Source organism: Crocodylus siamensis, chromosome 7 (genome assembly GCF_052110815.1).
Source record: "Crocodylus siamensis isolate JL-2025a chromosome 7, ASM5211081v1, whole genome shotgun sequence".
NCBI lineage: Eukaryota > Metazoa > Chordata > Crocodylia > Crocodylidae > Crocodylus > Crocodylus siamensis.
The window spans coordinates 23,920,578-23,948,037 of NC_143401.1; the positions used below are offsets into that span (position 1 = coordinate 23,920,578).

The following is a 27,460-nucleotide window of genomic DNA, read 5'->3' on the forward strand; positions in this document are numbered from 1 at the left end:
CCATCGATGACAGAGCTGGAGCCGTCTACGAAGTATTCAACATCTGCGTCTTCAATTGGGTCCTCAGCAAGATCAGGCCGCACCTGTGTGGTTTGATTTAGGACCTCAAGGCAGTAATGCGTCGGTTTCCCTGGCTCCGGCAGCAAGGTTGCAGGGTTTAAGGCTGTAGTATGTTTGAAAGTAAGTCCTGGATTAGAGAGCAAAAATATCTCATACCATGATTGTCTGGAGGGATTAAGAAACTTTCCTCCCTCAGTCCCTAGGATCTGGGGAACTCCATGAGGGGTGAGTATTTCCATATCCGCACCCATGACTATCTTCTGGGCTTCTTCAACAACCACTGCTGTGGCTGCCACAGCCCGAAGACAGGCTGGCCACCCGAGTGCAACTGGATCTAGAACCTTTGAGTAATATCCCACGGGTCTCCAGGTCGGGCCTGATGGCTGTGTCAGTACCCCTGATGCGACCCCTCGATTCTCATGAACATACAGTCGATATGGCTTTTTACTATTTGGGATGGCCAGGGCAGGGGGCTGGATTAATGCTGCCTTAAGCAGATCAAAGGCATGCTGCATTTCTTTATTCCATTTCCATTTAGTGAGACTCTCCTTAGTCAGTGAGTCATACAGTGGTCTAGCCTTCCCACCGTAATCCGGTATCCATAGTTGACAGAACCCAGTTAGCCCTAGGAATACCCGCAACTCCTTGGGTGACTTAGGTGAGGTTAGACCTTGGATTGCCTGTATGCGATCTGCACTCAGGGCTCTGACTCCTTTTGAGAGCTTATACCCCAAAAATGTGACCTCAGGCTGACATATTTGGGCTTTCTCTCTAGAGACTTTATATCCTTTTTCCCCGCAGAGTGTTTAGCAATGACGTGGTGGCTTCCTCGCAGAGCTGCAAGTTTGGGCTTGCAACTAGCAGGTCATCCACATACTGGAGGAGAGCCACTGCGGGGTGTGATCCCTTCCACTCCTCCAAGTCCTTCTGAAGGGCAAGTCCGAAAATATGGGGGGCTGCTATGAATCCTTGTGGAAGAACTGTCCACATGAGTTGGGCTTTATGGAAAGTATCTGGATCCTCCCATTCAAAAGCAAACAATTTTTGACTCTCTCGGTGAAGGGGAATGGAGAAGAAAGCATCTTTCAAATCTAGCACTGAAAATATTTCCGCTTCCCCCGGTACTCGTGTCAAAATCGTGTGAGGGTTCGGGACTACAGGATGGTCTGAAAGGACCTTCTTATTTACTGCTCGTAGGTCTTGGACCAGTCTGTATGAGACCCCATCTGCCTTCGGCACTCCAAGAATGGGGGTATTATAGGGTGAGGACCCTTCCACTAGCCATCCGCACCTCTTGTATTTTTCTATTAAGGGCTTGAGTCCAGCTGTGGCCGCTCGGCTGAGTGAGTACTGTTTTACCCAAACGGGCCCCTCCCCATCCTTGAGTATGATCCTTACCAGGGAGACCGACTTAGCTCGCACAGGGGTTCCATCAGCCCATACCGAAGGGTCTACTCCAGTCATGTGATCTTCCAAACTTACTGCAGGGCATCGGTCCTCCAGGAGAGCCATCTGATAGTTCGAGCTCTGCTTGACAGGTAGCTGGACCACCATCTGATCGTCTCTGAAAAAGATCTCAGCTTGCAATTTTGTGAGTAAGTCCCACCCAAGGAGTGCAACCGGGCAACTTGGAGAATATACAAAGGAGTGCTCAAGCAAATGGTCCCCCACTTTGGTGAGGAGTGGTTTACAAACAGGGAGTCGGGATTGCGTTCCCTCAATCCCTTCCACAAGTACATGCTGTTCACTAGTTCCTGCACAGGGGGGGTTTTCTGGAATCATTGAAAATGTAGCCCCAGTATCCACCAAGGCTTCAAAGTTTTTGCCACCAACCCTAATGGTTACCATGGGATCTTCTCGGGCTCCAACCCGAAGGGTAGTAGTCTTAGATCCCCGTCCCCTTCATTCTGTGTCCTCACCCTTTTCCTCTGCCCGCATGAGGTGACCTCTTGGTTCACCCTCTCTCTTCTCCTTCAGCTTTGGGCATTCCCTCTTCCAGTGTCCTTTCTCCCTGCAGTAAGCACAAACGTCTGCTCCCACTCTTTCTCCTTTCCCCTTCTGTATCCCAGCCCTTCCAGGGTTACCTCTAGTTATAGCAGCTGCCAGTGCTGCCATCTGTCGCTGAGCCTTTTTATCCTCCTTGCGCTCCTGCACTTGCTCACGATTCCCATACACCTTATATGCAATTTCCACCAGCTCTGAAATCGGTTTCCCAGCACCTCCCTCAGTTTTCTGTAACTTCTTATGGATATCAGCAGCGGATTGACCAATAAACATAAGATTTACCATGCGTTGATTATCTGGGGCTTCTGGATCTAGGTCCGAAAACCTGTGAAACGCCTCGTACAGCCTCCCGAGGAAAGCTGAGGGATCCTCCTCTCTTCCCTGTCTCACTTCATACAACTTAGACAGATTAGTAACCCGAGGCACTGCCTTCCCCATTGCTTCCACTATAATCCCCAGATACCGTGCACTCAGCTCTCTTCCTTCTGCAGTATGATTATCCCATCTTGGTTCCTCAACAGGGCAGGTATCACGCAGGGTACGACCAGCAGCCCCCTCTGCCTCTACCCTGGCTGCTGCAATACACTCTGCTGTTCCCAACACTAATCTCCTTTCCTCCGGGGTCAGGAGGGTCTGGAGCATCATCTGGACATCAGCCCAAGTGGGTCGATGGGTCTGCCCAATAGATCGAAACAGGTCCCTCATCTTTTCAGGGTCTTCACGAAAAGAGGGGCTCTGATTCTTCCAGTTAAATAAATCTGAAGTACTAAATGGGGTGTAGACAAAAGTTGCATTGCCCCCCTCTCTGATAACCTCTCGCATCGGGCAGTTCAGCACCGGCTGTGACTCTACAGCTTGCGGAAATAATAGCCCTCATTCCCTGATTCAGATGGGGCACTTAGCTGAGGCTCACGCTCTAAATCATTAGGTATGTTTTGATACACCGGTGGTAGTCTCCCTGAGGGAGGGAGCGGTGGTGCAGAGGGACTGGATCCCGAGGAGTTGTCTGATTCATCCTCACTACCTGACAGGGCAACCGGAGAGCGGGTCCGATACTCAGCCAATTCAGAATCCCCCCCCTCATTAGACTCAGGGAGTACAGGCGGTCCTCCTTGAGTCTTTCCTTTAACAACCATCACATGAGACTTTACTAAGCATTTTTAAATCCAAGGTGGTTGATTTTGAACCACCCACAACCAACAATCAATATAAGGAAATTGATTCCAATACCCGTTCTGCATAACTATTTCATGGATAGCTATCACTTCTTTTACCACAAAGGATCCTTTCGGGGTCCAGTGGACCCCAAATGTTGGCCACTCGAGTTGACAAAATTTAATTAAACACCTTTTTTCATCTTCACTCCATAATCTACCGGCTTTGCAAATTTATTAAAATTCCATAACATGCATTTTAAGGGTGTATCTGGATTTTCTACACGGGAGCTACCCGCACCCATTGCCCACAAATGTGCACCCAAGGCACACCAAATACCAAAAGATCCTTAACAACAGCTGATTTACAATGAGAGCCAAGCCAAAAGTTTCTCAGCAATCATTCACATCCTTTGTTTTTGGATCCAGACACCAGATTGGGCAAGGGAATTCGTATACTCACTCAGATACCCCAGAGATCTCGATCAGAATGCCGGAGTGTGTGTCTGACATCTCCAGAAACTGAAAATTTGCACGGGAGCCTTTAACTTCCTGAATATCCCGACTCACACCTCAGACTTCAGGGCAAGCCCAAAAAGTTGGCTCGGTGCGCACTCCCCATCGTGCCGGAGGCGATTTGTCGCTGGATTTCGGGGTAGTCCACGAGAAGGTCCCATCTGGATCGCCAGGATTTTGTTGCAAAATGTTGCGGTTCGTTTCTCGGGAGGCGAAGAACTCTCAGACACACACTATTAGCAGAACAAAAGGTGTATTTGCAAATAGGGTCAGAGCAGAGACAGAGAATCTCAGATTACTCTGCCACCGAGGAAAACTCTTAGCTGGCTTTTTATCTCTTTTCTCCTGGGCACGTGTGCAGAAACAGGAACTCTTACAACTCATTTCCGGTTCATACAAACATACATGTGATTAAGTCACGTCATCCGTCGCATGTGCATTATAATTAACTACTTAAGTATGCGGGGCGGATAGCCATATATGCATCAGCTAATTACGCACGCTCAGAAAGCTCTCTAGGTCACCAAGAGTTGAAATCCCCCCTCCCCCTTTCAAGGACACAGTCAGTTGAATTCCAGCTTCTGTAATCTGCATGAGAAAAGGCTAGAGGGAGGCTGGGGGAGTGTGTGATTTAGTATAAGAAAGAGATAGTAAATTGGCCAAGAGGGGGAAGGAATGTCCTTGGTGGTGTTTCTCCTTATCAGGTACGAGATGCAAACTGTGCAGTTCTAATAACACTCTATTCATTATGCGTTTCTAATAATATTTCTAACAGGGGCAGGCCCAATGTGGATTGGGGAAATAGCAGGCACATCATGGTGGCGAGGGAAGGGGAGGAGTGGTCCTGGGCCCCATGTGGGGGTTGGGGAGGAGAACCAAGGCCAGGCTGGGGAAGAAGCTGGCCCGCCGTGGCGGAGAGAGCAGTGGGCCTGGGCCTACCTGGTGGCAGCAGGGGAACAGGAGAAGCATACTCGGAGCTGACAGGGGGGAGGAGGAGGGGTGGGGGGAGAGTGGCCCCAGGCCAAGGCGGGGAAGAAGCTCACTCCTCCCCTCCCCCAGGTGCTGCCACGTCAGGCCAGGCCCACTTCTCCCCCGCCACCTCCACAGTAGGCCAGCTTGTTCCCCAGCTCAGGCTCCGGCCTCCTCCCCACCTCAGGTAGGCCCAGACCCACTCCTCCCACACCCCACCTCTTCCCCTCCCCAGTCAACTCAAAGCCTGCTCCTCCCATTTCCCCACCACCACCAGGTTGGCCCATGCCTGGGCCCACTGCTCCCCTCACCGGGGCAGCCCGGCTTCTCCCCACCCTCGGGCTCTGGCCTCTCCCACATCAGGCCTGGGCCTGCTCCTTCCCTCCCCCTGCCACTGCAGTGGGGGGGGCAGGAAGCAGGCCTAGACCCCAGGCAGGAGGTAAAGGGGAGTGGGGCTGGACAGGTGGGCACAAGGCTCCATCCCCGCATGCTCCCTTCTGCCATCATTCCTGACTTGCAATTGGCTAGCTACCCATATAAAAATACAGCATTTATGTATAAAAATAAATTTACACTATAAAAAGTAAAAAAAACCCAAAAGCCTGCATTGCCCCTTTCATACTTAAAAAAATTAACTAAAGCATCAATATGTACCAAGCCACACCCACTCTCTCAGTTACAAACTTACTGGTGGCTGCAATCCTGCAGCAACCGCTCATCCCAGGTGCTGGGCACGGTGGTGGTAGGAGGACCATGGACGCTACCGGTGGTGCTGGTTGAACCACCACCACCATGACAGAGTACCACAGTACAGGCACCAGTGTTGGGGTAGAGTAGTTCCCTTGCTGCCCCTCCATGTTTTTTCTATCATTCCTGGACCATATTTCCCAACAGCCCCTGCCATTGCATCTTGTGCCAGTTTCCATGGAGACTGACCCCTGCAGCAGCTGCACTGCGAGATCATGGCCCAGAGGTTTCTGTGGATTCTGGGCAGATGTGCGGGGCTGTGCGTGTGGACATGTGCAATTTTGGGGTGGCTACAGTCTCCCCACATTAGCTAGTGGTGGCCCTGCTGTCAGGGCATGTGGTGGGCACACAGCATGGTGTGTTTTTAACTTCTCTTATAGATCTTTCATTCTTTATAATTTTTATTTTAGAATTTTTTTGTCATTATTTCATACATTTTTCTAATTGCTGCCTTCAACTCCCCATTAAACATTTTTTATCCAAAGTTTTCCCCTTTCCTGAATTTTTTCATGACTTCAAAACTGTTTCCAGTCCTAGTCTGGGGAGGCTCAGAATTTTCCAAAGAAATTTATAGGAGACAAAATACAGTGAGTGAAAACTCAGAATACCCCAGTGATTTGTATCCCCAGGTGCCCCCCCCCCAACCCAGAAGGCACCAGTCGCCAAGCCGGGAGGTGGGGGGGGCCCCAGAGTGCTCTCCAGTGGACCCGTAAGTGGACCAGAAGTGCTTTTGTTCCATTCCCGGATCTGCTGTCAAGTGCACTGGGGAGTCCCCCCCCCATGCTTCTATGGGACACTCCATGTGCCCCAGCACTGCAGCATTCATAAGCAGGTATGTAGAAAAAGCATTTAAAGCCATGTGCATGTCCGAATCACCAAATCTTTCCGAATCTCTCTGAATCAATTTGGAGAGTTCCGATTCGATTCAGAGAGATTAAAAGGTCTTCTGATTTGATTCAGATTAGGAGATTTGGCCAGTAAATTGGGCCAAGTCTCCGCCAAATCAAATCAGGGACCGAAGATTTGCACAGCCCTAATGGGTAGGCACCTCACTTAATATCAGCTCAACTCTAACCAGTTCAGTTCACAAAAGTTCAGGCCATTTCCAGCTCAGATGGTGAAAGCTGAATTTGGGTGAATTTGCTCATCATCACAGTTAACAGATTAATCCATTTATTGCTCAGTAATGAAAATGCTATCCTAACCCTACAGATGTGGGATCAACTCTCAGCTCTGCTGGTGCATGCAAGTTTGTGCAAAAAAATTTGGACTAGCCCAGAATAGGAAACCATTTTTTCTGTTCTATAAATTTTTTCAAGGCTTCAAAACTGTTTCTCGTCCTTGTCAAGTGTGGGGACCCAATATTTTTCCAAAGAAAATTTTGTAAGAAGATATACAAAGAGGTAAACTTCAGGAGAAATGCTCCCACCAATTGCTTTGAACCTCCTCAAAGCTGGCGTGCTGGGCTGCCATTAGCAAGCCCACCACATCAGGCAGACCTGCCAGCCATGTTCTGTGGCTCCAGTGCTTATGTGGTGAGCTGCAGACCTAGAGGTGGTAAGTTAAAGCCTGGGTCTGGGTCCCTGAGTTTACTTAAAAAAATCTTTTCAAACTGTACACTAACCTACCTGGGGAATATGGATCCTCCTTGTCAAGGGGATCCTTCTGGTCAAGGGAAGGGCCCCACAGGAGCAGACACATCCTGCAGATCAATGTGTGGCTACACAAGTGGTGTTACCAACAAGAATTTAGCTTCTTTGACCATGGGATGTTGTTCCAAGAAGGTTTTCTAGGAAGAGATGGGATCCACCTGAAGAAGAGAGGGAAGAGTATCTTCACAGACAGGCTCACTAACCTAGTGAGGAGGGCTTGAAACTAGGGATGGAGCCAGGGGATGGAGACCAAAGCCCTGAGGTTGTTGCCCTGTGGGTCAGGCCAACTCACAGGATCTCAAAATTGTGCTGTTAGACAGGAGGGTGTGACACAATTGCACGTATACAAACACACAAATCAGGTGCATACCCACACATACTACCAGCTCAGGCACATATACATCCAAACCAGCCTAGGCACATACATACCTATCACCAATTCAAGCACATACACTATACACCCCAAAAGTTAGACACAGATCACTAATTCGTATACCATGCACACAATGACATGTGCATATATATGTATGTATATGTGTATATACAATCCACCTACACATACACACAAGTAAATTCCTAACTTGGATGGTACAGTATGTGTGTATGTGCTTGGAGTACCTGGGATACTTGGAGGAAAGTTCAGGTGAGAGAGAGAGAGTTAAAATGTAGGGAGTGAAAGTTGCCAGAGCCAGTGGGCTACAGAGAAGCTGGCTGAGGAACTGAGGCTTGGGTTTACTTAAGGTAGACTAGGGCTGGAAACTGTGGCAGACAGCTGAGATATTGGGGGGGAGGCAGATAAGTGGTGGCAAGGAGGAGACAGCCAAGAAAGAAACTGAGGCAGAAACCTGGTTGCTTAGGGGAAAAGGAAAAGGCAGTGCGGATAAGACAGTGGCAAAGAAACAGGGGGTTTGGAGGCAGAGAGGAGCTCAGGGCAGGTGTTGGAGGTGGCAGTGAGCCAGAATCAGGAGAGGGAGAAATGAGACAGAAGTTAGAGGGGCAAAGAGCAGAGATTAGAGCAGGGCCAAACCATAGCAAAGCAAAACCCAACTTAGGGGGTCCAAATAACAGTTTTATTAAACAGACAACACACTACACGGCCCCATGAAGTTATTGGTTCACACACGTGCACACACGCACTCACAATGGCAGCAGGAGAAAGAGACTCAGTGGAAGGGTTGGAGTCCAAGTAGGGAAGAGAAGCAGAGTAAAAGTCCTTGATTGCAGAGGGGGTGGGGTGTGATAGCTACCTATCCAGACTGGAAAGGGGTCCTTGTCCAGTAGGTGTTGTCCAGAGGGGGGTCTCCAGCAGGGCCTATGGGAGGATAGGTGGTGTGGCATGGTGCTGGTCCAGATGGAGAGGGCGTTCCTACTGGGTCTGTCTTCACTGCCCCTTTTTATAGGGGCAGACCTTGTGTGACCCTAGTGACAGGAGGCATGCCCAGGCAAGGTTCAGCCCCTGGCGTACTGAGCATGTGTGCTCCATGCAGGGATGTGCAGTTTCGGGTGTCTGTAATGGTGGGGTACAATGGTAGAGTTGCTGGTTCTGCAGGGTCTTTTGTCTTTCAAATGCTGGGTTCTTGTCTCTGTGCCTGGGTGAGGTCCATGGTTCCTGGATGAATCAATATGAGGTGATGGCCTCGTCGTTACAGGCCATTCAGTAAAGGCCTGCTACCATTGTATTTCAGTCATTCCCAATCACTCTCATTCATCTGGGAACCAATTTACATGGGAGGGGTACATGAATCATAGACCTGCTCTCCAGCATATCTAGTACACTCCCCATCTTGGTGTCATCTGCGAACTTGCTGAAGATGCAATCCATTCAGCTTTCTAGCCACCTTACAGTCCATTCATCCAACCCACACTTCCTCAGCTTGCTTGCAAGAATGCTGTGAGAGACCATATAAAAAGTCCTGAAGTTAGCTGGGATCAAGAAAGCCTTGATCCTTCTTCACCTCTTCCGAGACAAACTCTTTCAAAGCACCAAAGTTTGTGAACAACCTCTTACGAGGGCCAGGTAAGACGGTCATGAGAGACGGTAACAGTAGGTAGAGCTAGAAGGAATAAAAAGGCAACATGTCTGCTACAGAACAGAACATATTGATCACTGGACACACAGAAAGGCCAAGAATGAAATACTCGCCCTATTGTGGGATTACATGGGAACTGTTTTGAGCCCTAATATGTCACTTGTATTGAGACAAGTGCAACTTCACAGACCATGAAGAGTATGGGAATTGCACTGTTAGATGGAATCACAGGAGCAATCAATAAGCGTATTTCACATTGGTTGGTGACAGTTTATGTCCTGGTCCACAGCCTGCTGAATCAGTGGTCCTGTTTTCAGTGCTTTGAGTAGATTGTGTTTATGTTACTATGATTAGCTATCAAAGAAATGAAGCTTTGTGTGGAAATAAATTTGAGTCCCAACTGCTCTGTAGTAGTATGTTGGGCACTGATAAGTGGGTGCTATGTGTCTTCTAGTGCCCCTGGTCCACTGAGCTTGTCTCTTACAACCCAGCCTTTAGGACTTCCAGTGACAAAAGCAGCATTTCTTCATGTAGATAGCTCTTAAATTGAGTATGGTAACATGTTATCTGTGTGTGGAGCAAGCTACCCAGCAGGTCATCCACAGGCTGGATCCAGCCTGCCAAGGGATTTTGTCTGGCCTACAGTGGGTCCCTCAGACTTGCCCAGCCCTGGCTTGGGTGGCGCAATCTAAGCCATGGTACATGGAGTCAATCCCGCTGTCCCTGGACGTGCAGCAACACTAAGGCAGTTCAGCCTCCAGACTCCACTTCCTGGCCACCCATTGCTACCACCAGCATTGCCACTGCCACCAGCCCTGCTGCCTGGGCACTCCAGCCGGTTCACCCCGCACCCACTGCCCAGGGCATTAGATGGAGCCGATAGGCAGGGTTTCTCAACAGGCAGGGCCCGCTTGGCTGGGCAGGTGGGATAGGGCCATGGGTGGGTGGGGAGCAGCACCCAAGAGCAGGATGGGCAGGCAGGACCAGGGCTGGGTTCATGGGGCAGTGACAGTACAGGGCTGGAGCCAGGACAGCTGCAATCTGCTTCCTGCATGCTCGCATGTACACATGGCCACCAGGCAGCTCCCGCAGGTGAGTCTGGCAAGGGCAGGGAGGGGATTGAGACCCTCATAGGGAAGGAGAGAGGGAGTTTCATAGATTCATAAATTGTAAGGCTGGAAGGGACCTAGAAAGATCATTGGGTCCAGCCCCCTGCACCAAGCAGGAAAGACAACTGGAGGCCAGGTGACCCCAGCAAGGTGACTGTCTAGTCTCCTCTTGAAGATTTCCAGGGTAGGTGATTCCACCACCTCTGGAGAGAACGTATTCCACAGTCTGGACACCGTGGGAAGAAGTTTTTCCTAATGTTGAGCCTGAATCAGCTTTCCAGGAGTATGTGGCCATTATTCCTGGTTTTCCCCTTGGGTGCCCCGGTGAACAGTTGCTCACCAACCCTTGATGTACTCCCCTAGTGTAGAAGTAAGCTGCTACCAGGTCCCCTCTAAGCCTTCTTCTCCTCAGGCTGAAGAGTCCCAGATCCCTCAACCTGTCCTCATATGGCATGTCATGTAAGACTCTGATCATACGGGTGGCTCTTCTTCGGACTTTCTCAAACTTGTCCACATCCCTGTTAGTGTGGTGCCCAGAACTGGATGCAGGTCTCACCAGTGCTGAGTAGAGCAGAAGAATCACCTCTTTGGTTTTGCTGGTGATGCATTGATTGATGTATGCCAGCTCATATCCATACTCTGATCTGTTTCCCCCAGGTCCATTTCATTTGTGGTGTTACTCATTTTGGTGCCACCAAGCCTGTAGGTGTGTTGAGGGTTGCTCGTCCACAGGTGGAGCACTTTACATTTCTCAATGTTCAGTTTTATCAGGTTCCAATCGGCAAAGCTTGCTAGGTCCCTGTGTATCTGTAGCCTATCTTCAAGTGTGACCACGCTCCCCCATAACTTGGTGTTGTTTACAAACTTGGCCAGTGAGCTCTTCACCCCCACATCCAAATCGTTAATAAAGATGTTGAAAAGTACTGGACTGAGCACCAACCCCTGCACGACACCACTGCACACTTCTCACCAGGATGACACAGATCTGTTCACTATGACTCTCTGGGTCCTATCCTGCAGCCAGTTTCTCATCTACCTGACTGTCTCAGAGTTAAGCCCACAATCTTCAATTTTCTCGCAAGGACATTGTGGGATACTAGATCAAAGGCTTTTTGGAAGTCAAGGTATACAATGTCAACCTGCTCTCTCGTGTCCAGGTGGCAAGTTACCTGGTCATAGAAGGAGATGAGATTGGTAAGGCAAGACCTGCCCATGAGGAAGCCATGCTGTCATTCAGAATCTTACCTTCTTCAAGCTTACTGTAGATAGACTCCTAGATGAACTTTTCTAGGATTTTCCCAAGGATGGAAGTTAGGCTGACTGGCCTATAGTTACCCAAGTCTTCCCTCCTGCCCTTCTTGTGGATGGGCACAACATTGACCCTCTTCCAGTCCTCAGGGACTTCTTCAGAGTGCCACAAGTTGTGGAAGAGTTTCACCAGGGGCTCTGCAATGACTTTGTCCAGCTCCTTCAGCACTCTTGGATGAAGATCATCCAGTCCTGCTGACTTGTATATGTCTCATTTTTTAAATTGGTCATACACCAATTCTGCAACAATAGTAGGAAGGCAATTATTCCTACCGTGCTCATCCTCTGCTCTACCTGGCATGGTTTTCCCCTTGGTCCAGTGAAAGACTGAGGCAAATTAGTTATTCAGGAGTTCAGCTTTCTCCTGGGTACCGGTAACCAGCTTTCCTGGGTCGCTGAGCAATGGCCGCACACTCTGATTTGTTTTTCTTTTGTTCCCTATGTACCTAAAGAAGGACTTCTTGTTGTCCTTGATTCCCATTGCTAATCTAAGTTTGGTCACCACTTTAGCCTGTCTTATCTGTTCCCTGCAGATGCAGGCCATCGTGGAATAGTCCTCCTTGGGGCCCGCCCCGAGCTTCCATTGTTTATAAGCTTCTTCTTTCTTAAAAGGACCGTGATTTCCCTGTTTAGTCAAGAGGGCTTCCCAGTTCTTCTGTAATCTTTTCTCCACGTAGGAATGGACTTCCTTTGTGCTTCAAGAATCGTGTCCTTAAGGAACAACCACTCTTCATGCACACCTTTTGCCTGCAGTCCCTGGTCCCACAGCACTTGCCCTGCTAGTGACCTAAACTTCTTGAAATTTGCATTTTTGAAGTCCAGGACTTCAGTCCCGCTTTGTCTGCCTTATGTCAGACAGTGAACATGATGGTTTCATGGTCACTGTTGCCTAGACTTCCCTCCATATTTAAGTCAGTCACAAGGTCATCTTCTTTGGCCAGGACTAAGTCTAGCGTTTGGTAGGGCTCGTTGCTACCGCGCAGTAGTGTTAGTTGGGCAGGGCTCATTGCTTATTGCTCCAGAATTAATTGCTCCCAGGTGTATGTTCAAACAGCGCACCTGGAACAGTCAACTCCAGGGCAATAAGCTCCAGTTTATTTAGGCACCATAATTGCATGTGTAGATGCTCACCCTAGACCCCAAGTAAAGTCTTTTCTGAAGCTGAATCTTACCTGCACTGCCTGCCAGTACTTAACATATAAGCAAGGGTCTTGGACCTTATTTAAAGCCATTCTTATTCGGTTGGCAGCCCTTTTGAAAAAAACACTCTCCCTGCTTTTCACTAGGTGACAATATCTCTTCCCATCAGCCCTTCTTCTTGAAATACCATCCCCTGGTCAAAGAAGCCAAAATTCTGCTGGTGATGCCATCTACACAGGCACATGTTGATCTCCAGGATGCCTCTGCTCCTACCTTGGCCTTTATCTTTGATTTTGGGATTTATGACTGTCTGTTATGCAATTTGCTGAAAAAACTCCTGTGCTGCATTTCTGTAATAAGGATAGCCTGCTGATTCAAACCCCAACCTAACAGAGTGTTTGACCCATCCATCTGGGGTGACCCTAGCAGGAGTTAACACTCCTGCTGGCTCTGTTTCCTGAGTTATTGGAACATGCAAACCTTCATACTGCATCAAGGAACCATCTCCAAGGAAGGGACACAGAAATAAAGGAACATCAATCTAATCTCCAGAACTGTATTTTTTTTGTAAGACACAAATTTCATTTTCTGGCCAGCTTTCCTTAGCTCAGGGCATACAGCAACACATGGGCCAAATCACATACAGAACCTAGGATTCCAGGAACTCTCCAATTCCCTTATCTGCTCCAACCACTGACCAACCATACTACATCCCACCCAGATTCTATCAGCATTGTTAATTGAGTAATTTACTGTCTTTGTCTGCTGACTTGTCACAATTCTTGTTCTAAATAGAATAAAGTACTTTTGTCTGTATTTATCCCTAATAACTTCTGTAGAGTTATATTCAGGATGACCTTTTTTGTATGTGTCACTCCAAGTGTCAACTTATTTGCTTGATGTTATCCTTGTTTTCAGATTAACTGTTTTTCTGGTCATCAGCCCTTTCTCTCTACTGCTTCCAATGTATTTCTTGGTAGGTGGTGCTTTTGATTCTTTGTCATGTTTGCTTTTTAAAAAACCTCTGTTCATGGCCTGTAGGGAAAGTGTTTGCTGACATTTCAGTGAAGCTATATATCAACTGAGTTCATGCAAGTTCAGTCAATATCAACCCAACTGTTGTCTGTTCATTCATGAAGACAAAGATTGTTGCCAGGTCACTTCAGAAAAGTTGAGTTCAGGTGAGTTTAAGTCATTACTGCTGATCAAGCAATCACTTCAAGGTCAAGGGTTTTTTTGTGCGACATTTTTATTAGACTAACTGTATGGAAATGGGTTAACTTTTCCTTAACTGGACCTGAGAGTTGAGGTGGGTCTCTGTCTCAGCTACTAAAAAATGGGCCTGGAGAATAAAATGGATTAATTTGCATATGAAGACACAGTGGAGCACCAGGGAATTGAGACCTTTCAGCTGGGGATCCCTTGATGCTCTTTGGTATCCAGGAAAGACATCAAAGAAGCCCCACTGTGAGAGAAGAGCTTGTCACAAAGAATACTTAACTTTCTGGATGACTTCACCAAATTTGGGTGAGTTTTCACAGAAAGGGCAAAGGGCGCATTCCTGGCACAAAGGAAATTGAAGTCCATGCTCCATCACATTAGGGTGCTATAGATTAGTTGGGTTAGCAAAAAAGTTGGCAGTAAGAGGAGAGGTTTGTTTTTTTTGAAGTTGAAAACAAACCTTTTAAGATAGGGCGTGTTGAATTCAAATATGATTATCAACAAGCTGCTTGTTGTACATAAGGGCCTCTACCAAAAGAACATAGTAACACATTGAAATTGGTGAGCTGTAAATCTTTGTTTCCTTTTAACATAGGATTAAGAAAAGTCATCTGGTTCTTCATGCATTGTAGGTTGTAATACACCTGATCTGAGGATAGGCACCCCCTTTTCTAAAACAATTGAAGTTTAGTTTCATATGTGCAAGAGGTAGTTGAAATCTTGTAATACATTATACAACCATAGAGGAATGTGTTTACATCATTCTGAAAACTTGAACTTTACCACCTTGAAACAAAAGTAAACAAGCTGATCTAACAATCAGCAAGTCGACACACAATCTGGAAACCTCTGTTTTCAAAGCAAATTGAAATACTTTATCAGCTGAGCCAGTGGTGACACATAAGGGGTGCACAGGGGTGCATGTCCACCCCCTGAGAGCACTGGTACACCCCTGACCATCTGTGCTTGCCGCTTAGGTGACGGGCAGGGAGGGCAGGCAGGAGCGCCAGTGCCTGCCCCCCAACAAGTGCCAGCCAGGGAGTGGAGTGCCATGACACTCCCAGAAGTGGCCGCAGTCACTTCTGGAAATGGCCGCAGGGGCACCCCTTTACCCCCTCCAGTCAGGGGGATTGGCCATAGGGGACTCTCCCCCCCAGTCAGCAAGGTTGGCTACAGAAGGATTCCCCTCCCCCTCAGTCACTGACTGGTTGCTGGGGGGGCATGTGCCCCCCCTGCCTAAAGTGACACCAGTCGCCCATGAGCTGAGCAGTAAGTAAACATTTTAATGCACACAAGGTGAACATGAGTACTAATTCAAGAAACCTGGCATACAGTGGCAGCTTGAGTCAACATTGTTTTTGGTCCCTTTATGTGACACCTCTTTTTATTTGATAATATTGTCCTTAATAAATAAATGCCAAGTACATTGGCACTCAAGTTGCCTACACTGCATACTCCTATACAGACAAGTCATGCTGTTCTACAAGTGTATTGCTGATTTTTGCACTTTTTTATGCAGCCTCAGAATATTGCCTTCATGAAGTCTGCTGCTTTTGGCAGAAATGGCATGAGTTGTGTGTCCTCTTCCAGTAGCAAAACTAGGATGGGACAAGAGGTGCACTAGCCCTGGGCACCAACTTAGAGAGGGGGGCAGTATGGATCCCTTCCCATTCCTCCCTCCCCCAAATCTTTCCACAGCACACAAAGCCCTGCATAGCCCTGTCATAGGGAGCGAGGAGGCAGAGTGGGCAGGGATAGTGCCATGCCCAGCAGTGTGTCTGGTGGGAGACAGGAGAGTGGAATGATGCCCCTTCCCCACAGGGGGGCTTTGCATGGGAGGCTCATCCCTGTTTTCAGGAGTGAATGGGGCACCAGAAGGGGCCCCCAGCACTGCTGTTCTTCTGTGGCAATAGCTCAGCCCATGCTGTTAAAGTAACAGTGGTAGCACCTGCCACTCAAGGGACGAGAGACTATGCAGGAAAGTCTCCCCTCCATTGCTAGGGGTCAGTATAATTCTTCCCCCACCTCCCCCATCACTGAAAAACTTATGATGCTTCTGCCATCTTCTACCCCACTGTACATGAAGGAAGAGCTAATGGAACCAGACATTGTATCTGTATCCAGACTAGTGACTGGCAATGGCATCTCTCTGTGTAGAGTCTCTGATGACCACACATGTATGTACAAAATGGTCTGTGGTTTGTCAGCACTGTGGACCCTAGGCAAACTTATAAATAAGCTCTTCTGTGCTTTTTGTCTTCTTTGAGTCATGCATAGCCACCCAAGACGCATGAAGTGATGGCACTGATGGAAAAGTTTCCATGAAGTCTTGGTGTGTCCAGCAATAAAAGAGAGAGCATCATAACTAATCATGCCCTGAAATTAGAAGTGCACCGATACATCAGTCCCATATCAGATCAGCATCAGTGTAAGGAAAATTTACAGTATCAGCAATCGGCTTTTTTTGCTGATGTGGCCAATAATGTCACTAATAAATGCCTCATGCATGAGAGCAGCCTCGGCGCAGCATGCAGGCAGCCAGGAGTGCAGTTCGGCAGCATGGAATGCAGCTGAATCTGGCTGGTAAGTATGTTGTGAGGGAAGGGGTGTGGGGGGGGGGCAGATGGTGAGAAAGGGAGTGGGACAGGGCAGGGGCAGGCACTGCACATCCAGGGCAGAGCACGGGATGGAGCCATGAGTGGCTCATCTGGGAGGTGTGGAAAGGTGGGGCAGCTCCTACTGCTGCACACACCCCAGAAGGGCATGGGGGGGTGCCCCCAGATCTGTGCATGGGGAGAAGGCAGGCTGCCACTGAGGGCTGGGGCCAGGGCTGTGCTAAGCTCTTCTCGGCAGGGGGCTGATCCAGGCTGCACTTGGGATGGGCAGCAGCAGTGCTGGGAGGAGACATGGGGGGGGCTATGGCAAATTCTGGAGTGGCTGCAGTCCCTTCCCCCCCTGTAGTCCCCTTCCCAGTGCTCTGCTGCCGCCTGCCCAAGCACAGCCCAGCACAGCCCTCTACTGAGAAGAGTGTGGCACTGCCCTGGTCCCAGCCTGCAGTAGCAGCCCACTTTCACCCCTCATGCCCTAGCAGGGTGCGCATACTGGTGAGAGCCATCCTCCCCTGAATGCTCTGGATGAGCTGCTCATGGCTCCATCCCATGCCCTGCCCCACCCCACTCCAGCTGTGCAGTGCCTGCCCCTGCCTCAGCCTGAGCCCCAACCCCAGCCCCACTCCCTCCCTCCCTCATTGTGGAGCCTCGATCTGCCCTCCCCCCATGCTCCTTCCCCCCACCACCCCTTCCCCCACAACACACTTACCAGCTAGATGCTGCTCTCTAAGCTGCCCAGCCACATATCGGTAATCAGATCATTAGCCGATATGGCTCATTATAAATTAGCCATCGGTATCAGCTCCAAATCTTTACCAGTTCACCCCTACCTGAAGTGGTAGCGGAGTTCCTAGAACAGTGGGCCATAGTGTAGCTTCTCACAAATGAAAAAAATAGGATGCTTTTGATGTACTGGTTTTATCCAAAGCTGCTTACACATCATTTTGCTGTAATTATCCACTTAAAGTATAAGTATCCCAGGATTCCTGGAGGCAACAACCACACAGGATATCTGTATTTTTCTGATAAGCATACAGTGATTCATATCAACTGCTTTTGTCAAGCAGTGAACTTCAGCTGAAGGCCACTATTGAGAATGATGACTGTTATCACACGGTGCTTGTGTCTTTAGTTGCTCAGAAAATATTGTGTTGAAGTGTGCATGGAGGTGAGATGAAAGTCATTCATTGGCACGTACCTGCCTTCTATCACTTCGTCCATAGTTCTTTTATCTCTTGAGCATTTTTGTCTTTAATAGGTTCCTGGTAGCACTTGTCAAACGCATCTATTCTGTTGAAGGCTGCAGCTGCCCTAAGTACTCATGTGTTTCTATACATGTGTCCCCAAGGTCTTCAAATGACTTCATATGACTTCTCTAGGGCTTGTACCAGTGTTTGTGCACTTATGACTAGGCAGCTTCTCCCACAGGGCTGTCTGACCCTCGGCAATAAACATTGATTCTCACTACATCAGCTGGTATAGCTTTTATGTCTGTTCTTAGACTGTCTTTTGTCTGTTCTGATGCCAAAAGGACAGACAGTAATTTGTGCTTCAAAATCTGTTACAAATTTACAATCCTGCCACCTTCGTAGGCTGTGACTGGTGTGTTGTCTTTGGACTTCTTTCACATCTCATAGAGCCGTGATCTTAGCTGAGGCCAATATGTATTGCTTCTGTACAAAAATAATATCCTAATGATCACTTCAAGAGAGGTGGAAAGGGAATACATAAAGGAATTAACATGGTCTGTATTTGTATTGCTGAAGGCAGGAAAGGAGGGGGCAAGGGAGATACTGAGAGAAAATCACCCCTCTCTCTTCTGACTATTCAGAGAAAGGATAGGGGTGTCACTTACCAGTGTTTAAGGTGAACAGTTTAAGGTGTTTAAGGTGAACATTTGCAAGCATTTCCAAGGGAACATTTGCCAAGTGTGGCCACAGGAGGGTGCAGTGCATCTACTGAAGAATTTTAGGCTCTAGACATATAGATTATCACAGTTGCAAAAATGAGAGTTTTCAGGCTGTTCTTAAGGGTCTGTCTTGCCACCAGACCAGTAATGAACTTAGAGCACTTTGCTCATTAGGATGTTATCTTAACCCAGTACTAATACTACAAAATGTAAAAAAGAGCTCTTGTGAAAACCAGGGCACATAATAACTGCTACAGTCCTTGCCCTTTCCCAGTGGAAACACATGTAGGTAAATGCAGAATCCTCACAACACCATTGCAAGAGTGCCTATATGATCACACATGTTCATCAGGACTACTGTCAGAAAGCTCCTGTGCTTAGTTTCAATCCTGGCCCAAGTGTTGTAATTCTGAGGGGAATTTTTAGGAGTATGAGTTTGGGAGTTGGGATCATATGTGACCTTCCAAGGTAGATGATGGCAACACTCACACAGCTGTTGGGAGGCAAAGCTTTCTCTGTGATGATTAATCAGATGCCTTTCCCTGCCTGTGCCTCACTTCCTGTCTCTCAGAGAGATTCAAGTAGGCTGCTCATAAGAGCAGTGGGCCCATCACTGCAACTAGGATCCTATGCCCCAGTCTGCATGTACACTCAAGTGTGCAGCATTGCAGGAACCATCATAGTGATCATAAGCCTCAGGGGAATGGTTCAAACAGAACAATAGCCAGTGGCAGTGGATAAGTATCCCATTATACATGTGCCCATTGTAGTTCACAAATGCTAGGTTTCACTGGTGTGTCAGGGCTCCAAAAGGAATTACTAGGCAAGACTGTGCCAGGAACACAGACTCATCTCCTTCTCTTTCCTGAAGGAGGGAGGCATCACCCTCAATTCTCAAAGTTCCTCTTCACAAAAGATTAAGGGAGTGGTGATGAGCTGAGCAGCACCAGTTGAGGGCCCTAGGAGGGTATTACCAGGATTTAGGGGAGGAGCTGGGCTGGGCTGGGCTGGGCTAGTCTCACTTGGCTGCTGGAACCATTTGCACCTGGGCTCAGCCTGCTTCCAGATGCCTCCAGAGTATAAAGGATCCAGGGAAGCCATAGGAATAGATGTTCATGCTTGTATAGCAAGGAGTAGTGTGGGTGTTATGTGGCAGAGGATATACCCATTGGGTGCTATGTGCTTCTGGGTATTGAGTAGCCCCCTTGCTCTTGTTCTGGGGACTCAGGATGGCTTGCTGCCTGCTCCCAACTTCCTGGTTTGTGGCCAAAAAAGCCTGCAGCTTGCTCCGCCTTCAAGCCAGGGAGATAGTGTTTCCCTTACAGCGAGTGCTTGGGTTAAGAGAAGTCACCACCATGAGAATTTTGCAGTGGTATGTTGCCCCAGGGCCAACTACTATGAGAGGAAGGGGCTGAATCCCCCCTCCCACTCAGTCCTCTAAAATATCACATTCTAGAGGCTGGATCCTCCCTCGTGACACTGATTAATTGTTTAAAGGGACTAGTAGCTATATACACATAGCACCACTGCTGTGGTGTATAACTGCTCTGAAGTTTGGCTGTGTGTATCCAGAGCAGGTTGAAACTGGCTTCAGAAGTAGTTTGTTTTCCAGAAGGTACAGTTCCAAAAAATACAGCTTATTAAGTACAGTGAATAATTCTAACTAAAAAAAGAGGAAATTGAGGATGGAGGACAGGAGAATGAAGCACCTCCTCTTGGTTTGAACCAACTACTTAGGTTGTCCCTGTTTTCTTTTCTTTTTTTTGGCTAGAAAATAGAACTCCCCTGTTGGCACAGCCCTGTTTCTATACCTCTCTTATGTAGGCCCTAGAGCTAGCCAAGATCATGTCCCATATGGAAAGGTGATACAGTAGCTAGTGAGCTGAATCTTGCATCCAGCCTCCTCTGTAACATAGATGCTGAAGCCCCTTTGTTCCTTCCTCTTGTGCTCCTAGATAATGAAAGGAAACTGCACGCTCTGCAGAATGATTCCAGCTGTAGTATGTGGATGTCCCAAGGTCCAGATGGCTCTTAGAAAATAAAAGCCTCCTACGCTGGCTGTTATGTTTTTGAGTGGGTGAGTGACCTGGGGCTGGGGCTTCTGCTAATGCTGCTCTAACAGTCCTGACTTCTTTGGTCTTTCTTCCCCAGAATGACAGTTATTTGATCTTGATTGGGATTGAAGGGATGGGTGCTGCTGACCAAAGAGTCCTCCATGAAGAAAAGACATTCAAGTGCCCCTTTGCTCTGTCAGGTAAGAATCTGACTAGGAATACCTGACTAGGAATACCAGCCTGTGCCAGACTGCTCTGAAAACTGTCTCCAGAGGTTGTGGCTCTCCGGTCAGGAAAAGGTAGATCTTGCTATACCTACCTTGAGAAGACCCTTCTGCTTCCTTTCTCTGCCACCTCTGGTAAGGTAGCCTTCGTGGGGCCAGCATCCCTCACCTCACTCATCTGAAAGATCCTTTGAGGTGAGCACCACCCTGCACCATGAAGGTCTGGACCAGTGTCAGTATTTCACTGGCACCTACCAAATCTGGTTGGGACTGATGACTTGCCTCTAACAGCACATCTAGCCTTGGCCCAAGGCCTCTGTCCCTGGCCCAGCATCTCAACTTATGATACTGCCCCTTTCCATCTGTGGCTCTTGCTGCTCTCTTTAACAGACATGGAATTGAATGAGGAGTCTCTGCTCCGGTACTTGGCAGATCATGCCTGCACTCTGCTCCAAACCAATGGAATACCCTCAGGAAAGATGCTGAGCCAAATATGGTCTGTATGTCCTGCAGAAGGGTGTATGGTCCCTACACCTTTCCTCATCCAGTCTCAGTCTCTACCCTGCTGTGATTTGCTGTGCAAACTCCCAGCTGCTTCTCTGTAGCCCTGGATGCTCCCAGCCCCCACGTCTGTGCTGCTGTCCAAAGCCAGGACACAATGTCCTGTGCCTCCCCATCTGTCACTCCAGAAGACATGAGCCTTGAGACATGAACATGAGCCTGCAATGCGATGCTGTGGCTAGTAAAGCGACCAAAATGCTGGCGTGCATCCATAGATGCTTCTGAAGCAAATCCCAGAACGTCATTCTCCTGTTGTACTTGACCTTGGTGAGGCCACAGCTGGAGTACTGTGTCCAGTTTTGGGCCCCACAATTCAAAAAGGATGTGGAGAAGCTTGAGAGAGTCCAGAGGAGAGCCACACGCGTGATCAGAGGTCCGGAAAACAGACCATACGATGAGAGGCTGAGAGCCATAGGGCTCTTTAGCCTGGAGAAGCGCAGGCTCAGGGGTGATCTGATGGCCACCTACAAGTTTATCAGGGGTGGTCACCAGTATCTGGGGGAAAGTTTGTTCACCAGAGCGCCCCAAGGGATGACGAGGTCAAACGGTCATAAACTGCTGGACGCAGTACTCCAGCTACAAGACCATTTCAGGCTGGACATAAGGAAGAACTTCTTTACTGTCCGAGCCCCCAAGGTCTGGAACAGCCTGCCATCGGAGGTGGTTCAAGCACCTACACTGAACACCTTCAAGAGCAAATTGGATGCTTATCTTGCTGGGATCCTATGACCCCAGCTGACTTCCTGCCTTTTGGGCGGGGGGGCGGGACTCAATGATCTTCCGATGTCCCTTGCAGCCCTAATGTCTATGAAATCTGTGAAATCTATGAAGACTGTGAAGAATGCAGCTGTTCTTACAGCCCTAGTAACAGGGTACATCCCTGTTACTATGGCAACACAGGTGAACTGTAGGTGTGAATTGCCCAACTGAGTGACTGACTGCCCCATGTTGAGAGGGGCAGCAACTTGAATATCTTGCATTTAAAGCCAAAGAGGGCTTGTATGTTCCTAGTCCTGCTGGTAACATAGTGCTCTGGTAGTTGGCCTAAGGCTGAGGAGCATCTTGTTCCTGCCTGAAGACTCTCTATGTGCTTTGGCCATGTCCATGAACTGACCCAGCTTCAGGGTTCCAGTATCTGCAGTGCATTCCCTGTTGGCCACTGCAGCTCTCCTAGGGAACCTCCCCTGTCCTGTCAATCTCTGTGCCCAGCACTTGCCCTTTAGATAGGGTGGGAGGGAGGGGGCAGCAACAGCCAGGGACATCCAGGAGGACAGGAAAAGCACAGGCTCCTAGCTCCACTAACTCAAGCCTGGCCTGCCTCCTATGGGAGAGGGCAACCCTGGGCTCCAGCCTGACCTGCCACTTTTTTGCTTCCAGTGACACCATAGTGTACACCACGTGGCCAAGTCTCCATTGTGGTCTCTGAGGATGCGACTTTACCAGCCCTGATCTTAGACTCTCTGCATCTGGCTAGTGGCATTGGGCTGGCTGCACCCCAGTGGCAAGGAGCAGTGCCTTAATTCTGTATCAGTTTCCACTCTCTGCCTGTGGTACCGCTTTCCAGGTAAAAGGTAGGGGCTGGGATGGTAGCACTAGACAGAACGTCAGGGACCTTGCAGGTCTTGAACAAGCCACACTAACTGGTTCTTCCTGAGGTTAATCCAATGCCAAACCCTACTGGATGTGCAGTGGACCTTCTGGGGAGTATATCTGGTTCCTAGTGTGTCCACAACATACCCCCTGAATGAAGAACAGCTGGGGCATCACTGCCTAATCTTACTGCAGGTGAATGGACACTGGAGTGTGTATGAAAATAAGCCGGTGGCAGAGAAAGACATGAGAATCTGGTGACTAGGGTCTATCACCTAGGATAACAGGTAACATCACTGTTTTCTAAATTGCCCCTCAGCCCTGTGCCTATGGAGCCATCTCTGCTTGTCACATGAGCCTTGAGCTGCCTCTCCTCTGTTGAAGGAAGCTCAAGACCAGTATTTTTGCAAAACCTGTTACACTACAGTGTCCGTAAGAGGTCTGTGTATCCTGTAAAGCCGGGATCCTCCCAACTCGCACTAAGAGGGACTCAAACTCAAGGGAAGTGTTGTTTGAGGAGAGCTAGGAATGGTATCCACAGAAATCTATCATTTAACAAAGATACTGGGTTGCAGCCCTAGGCTGGCAGCCCCTCCTCACAGATGGGCTTGAGAGGTTCAGCCATCTCCTTCCACTCCATGCTGAGCTCCACTTCTAAACCTGGCCCTGCTCAATCGTCAGACTTGTTGGTTTTTCTCCCCATCAGGTTACATGTTCACTGTCACTACCTTACCAGCAGCGGCTTCCTGCGCCTCGGCATCCAGGTCATCACACTGCCTCCTCCCCCTGCTGTATCCCAGACTGGGCCCCTGGCTCTGGAACTGCACATTGCCACAGGTTGGGCAACACCACAGCCCCTGGGAGGGTGCACTTCTGTCCCTGAGTGCAGTTTTTGGTTTATGCTTAAGACTGAGACTCAGTGGGTAGGGAGGCTGAAGACAATATATGAAGGCCAGGGGGAGGAAGTTACAGGAGGGAGGTGCTAGGTGGGAAAGGTACCACTTTAAGCTAATGCCCTATGTAACAGGAAAACTGAGTTATGTTCAGGCCTTCCCAGAACTAAGCAATTAAATTGTACAGAGTACCTTATAAGGCAGTGGGAAAAGTGAGTGCTGTGATTGGTATGGTGCGTTAACCAGGTACAGTAGTTTCCCTAGAACGAAGGGAAACCAAAAAATGGAATAGGATTGGAATACCTTATCTAAAAAGATGAGGTAAGAAACTTAAGGATTGGACAGTTTGAGATGAAAAAGTTACAAAAGTAGCGGACAAAAAAAGAGATGGTGTGTGTTTGTGTTGCCACCCTGGGGAGACAGGAGCAACCTTGGAATTTGTGTTTCAACAACAAGGAATCCAGAAACTAACATCCCACACACCCAGCAGAGGATCTGAAGCCAGTACCACCGAAGGTCACTGTTGTAATGACTGAAGGAACTGCTTGTCAGGTTGTATTACAAGGAAGAATACTTGTAATAAGCCTAGGGATTACAATTAAAGATCACTTGATACCAAATCTGACGAGGGACCATATCAATCTTTGGGGATCTCTGGTAAAAGGAATCCTGGGGCCCTGGTCTGTCTGGCCTTTTACTAACGCGTTTTTCATTAGGAGTGAAGAAACACCACATGGTTGTTATAGAGCGATACACTAGTTGTTAGTCTACAGTGAATGTATCCTACAATAAGCAGTGGACAGACAACCTGCTCACCCAAGTTAGCCGTTTACAGAGGGTGCTATTACAGCACGTTGCCATCAGATGGCAGGAGTCACTTGCATTGAGTGAAGCGCTATGTGGGAAAGCTACACTCCACCAGAGCCCGCAAGAGGCTGAGAAGCACATGGGCTTTAGAAAAACTGTTGTGTATCCATACATTAAACTACCCCATTCTGAACAGCAGGACAGTCAGATTCCATCTCTTCTTTGCCTGCATAGAGTAAGGGACAGCACCTTTGCAACCCTGCTTCCTACCCTAGCCTATTCCTGACCAGTACTGGAGTAATGGAGCATACGGCTGGGAGGAAGCCCTCCTTTATATAGCCTGTGAAGATACTGAGGTGGGGTGGGACCTGCTGCTTTATCCGCTGTAGACCCAGAATGACTCCTGTGAGCCCTTCTCCACCCCAGAGCAGAGTTATGACTCCTACTGCACAGACTGGGATCATCCCATGGTGAAAGTTCTGCCTGACCCCATCTATGTAGAGGTTGGACTTCGCAGAGAACTGATGCAAGCCACACCTGGTTCTGGCTCTGCACCACTGCTGGGCCACCCCCATGCCAGCCCCCAGCAAGAGCCAGAATGGTCAATCCTGGGGAATGGGTGAGTCCCTGGGGAGAGCAGGGTGACAACTGAGGCCTGAGGGAGTGTAGGGAAGCCTCTCACTGCTGTTCTCCTTCTCCCCAGGTGTCCATATGCAGGAGACAACTACCAAATGCAACTAGTGGAAGCTGACTTGGGGCTGCAGTTCCCCACTAACTATCAGCACTTTATTGTCAAAATATTCACCTTTGTGGATTCTGATACATTATGAGTTCAGCAACAACACTCTGGACACTCCTGGGTTGAACTAACAGTCATTTATTATTATAACTCTCTGGAATCATATCCAGGGTGGATCTTGACAATTGCCATCAGTAGATGTATGCAGAACTTATACCTGCTCTGCCTCTGACTTGGCCCAGCCCAGTCCTGTGGAAAGAGAGGAACCAAGAACATGTCCCCTGGCTTCTCACGGCAGAGAACCTGGAGTCCCCAGTGCTGCAAAACTGCCACAAGCAAACTGAACCCTGCAGTGCTGAACATGAGGGCTTTGGCCTGCAAGGGACAGTGCAAGGGAAACACAACAAGACACAACACCCCTTCCCCCAGACAGAATAGTCAGCCAACCATGTGGGAGGACTTCGCTTCCGCTGAGGTCTTCCCATAGAACCGGACTCAGTGAGGGGTTCAGCAGATGATGGCTCTGTTAATCTATATGGAGAATCAACAGCAATGCTTCCTTCTAACGGTGATGGCAAAGAGTTTGCATTAGTGGAAACAGGTAGTACTTCCCCAATGACTCTATGTCTGTCAGTTGTAGACTGGTGCTTGGAGATTGCTCATGAGTAGGGTTATCAGTAGGAGAACACCCAAGCAGCTGGTCCACATGACGTTTCCAAACTTGGCTGTCATCAGGTTAAACTGTATGTGATATGGGTCCTGTGGCGCTTAAAATTTTAGATTGAACCCACTGTGGGGGTGTCCCGTAGTTCCAAGCAAGCACAGTCTCTTCTGGAACAAAAAGACATAAGGTACCAGATGCCAATGCGGAGTCCAACTCCTTTTCTTTCCTAAACTGCATGTCTCTCACAAGGTCTGGGTTAACACAGTCGAGGCATGTTTTGAGACGATGACCCATAAGAAGCTCTGATGGGCTGGACCCTGTTGTAAGGCAAGGAATTACATGTTGAACAAACAGAAATCTGGCCAGTCTGTAGGCCAATCTCCTATAACAATCCTTTTCAGTGCATCTTTTGTAGTCTACACCATTTGCTCAGCTTGCCCATTGGCCTGTGGCCTGCAAGGTGCAATGGTAACGGTTTGAATGAGGTTGCAGCTGGAAAAATCTTGGAACTCTGCCAAAGTGAATGTTATGTGGTGATCAGAAACAATAGTGTAGAGCACCCCATGGGATGAAAACAACTGACACAGAGCTTTTATAGTGGCAGTTGATGTAAGAGTTGAGACAGTAATCACCTCAAGCCATTTTGAGTATGAGACAACAACAATTAAGAAGCTCTTACCTTGAAAAGGGAGCAATTAAGAACAATTAAGAAGTCCTTACATTGAAAAGGGCCAGCAAAATCAATGTGGATGTGTGAACAACCCAGGAATACCTGCTAGCATTTTCTCCATGAACTGCTGGAAAATTCCTGGTGCCACAGAAATTCCAAACCTGAGGCGCTTGACACAGAACACTCCCCAGTGTGCAATTATCATTTGGGCCTCAGCAGCCTTGTCATCCACTATCAATTGCTGATAGGCTTGAGTGAGGTCAAGTTTGGCAAAAACCTTACCTTCTGCAGGAACAGACAGTAACTGGTTAATGGCAGGCACTGGGTACAGGTTCTGCTTAAGTGCTTTATTAACAGTGCGCTTGTAATCCCCACAAATGTGAACACTGCCATTAGGTTTTAAAAGAGGAACAACTAGTGTGGTATGTACAATTGGCTCAAGGACCCCTTGCCAGATAAGCCGATCTAATTCTGCATCAATTTTCGGCCACAGTGCAAAAGGTACGTTCAGCCTTCATACAGATAGGGGCTATCACAGGATCCATTTGGAACGTCACAGGTGGACCTGAGTAAGTTCCTAATTCCTCGGAGAATACCTGGGGAAACTCTTGCAAACTTCTCCAGACTTTCTGTGTAGAGACTGTGCACACATTGAAAACTGATTCCCAATGGTGAGAACCAATTTCTCCCCCAAAGACTTTTGCAGGAATCCTTAGTGACAACAAGGGGTAGACACTGTCTAACAGATCCATACTGGATATCTACACTGCAGCTACCCAAAGTTTCCACAATAACTTGGGGAGAGGGTGCTGAAACAACTGGAAGAATGT

At 48.4% G+C, this 27,460-nt stretch overlaps 1 pseudogene; it reads left to right on the forward strand.

Annotated features, from left to right (window-relative positions):
• Positions 1-16,438: 16,438 nt before the first annotated feature.
• On the forward strand, positions 16,439-25,387 carry LOC149859607 (zona pellucida sperm-binding protein 4-like; annotated as a pseudogene).
• Positions 25,388-27,460: the final 2,073 nt, after the last annotated feature.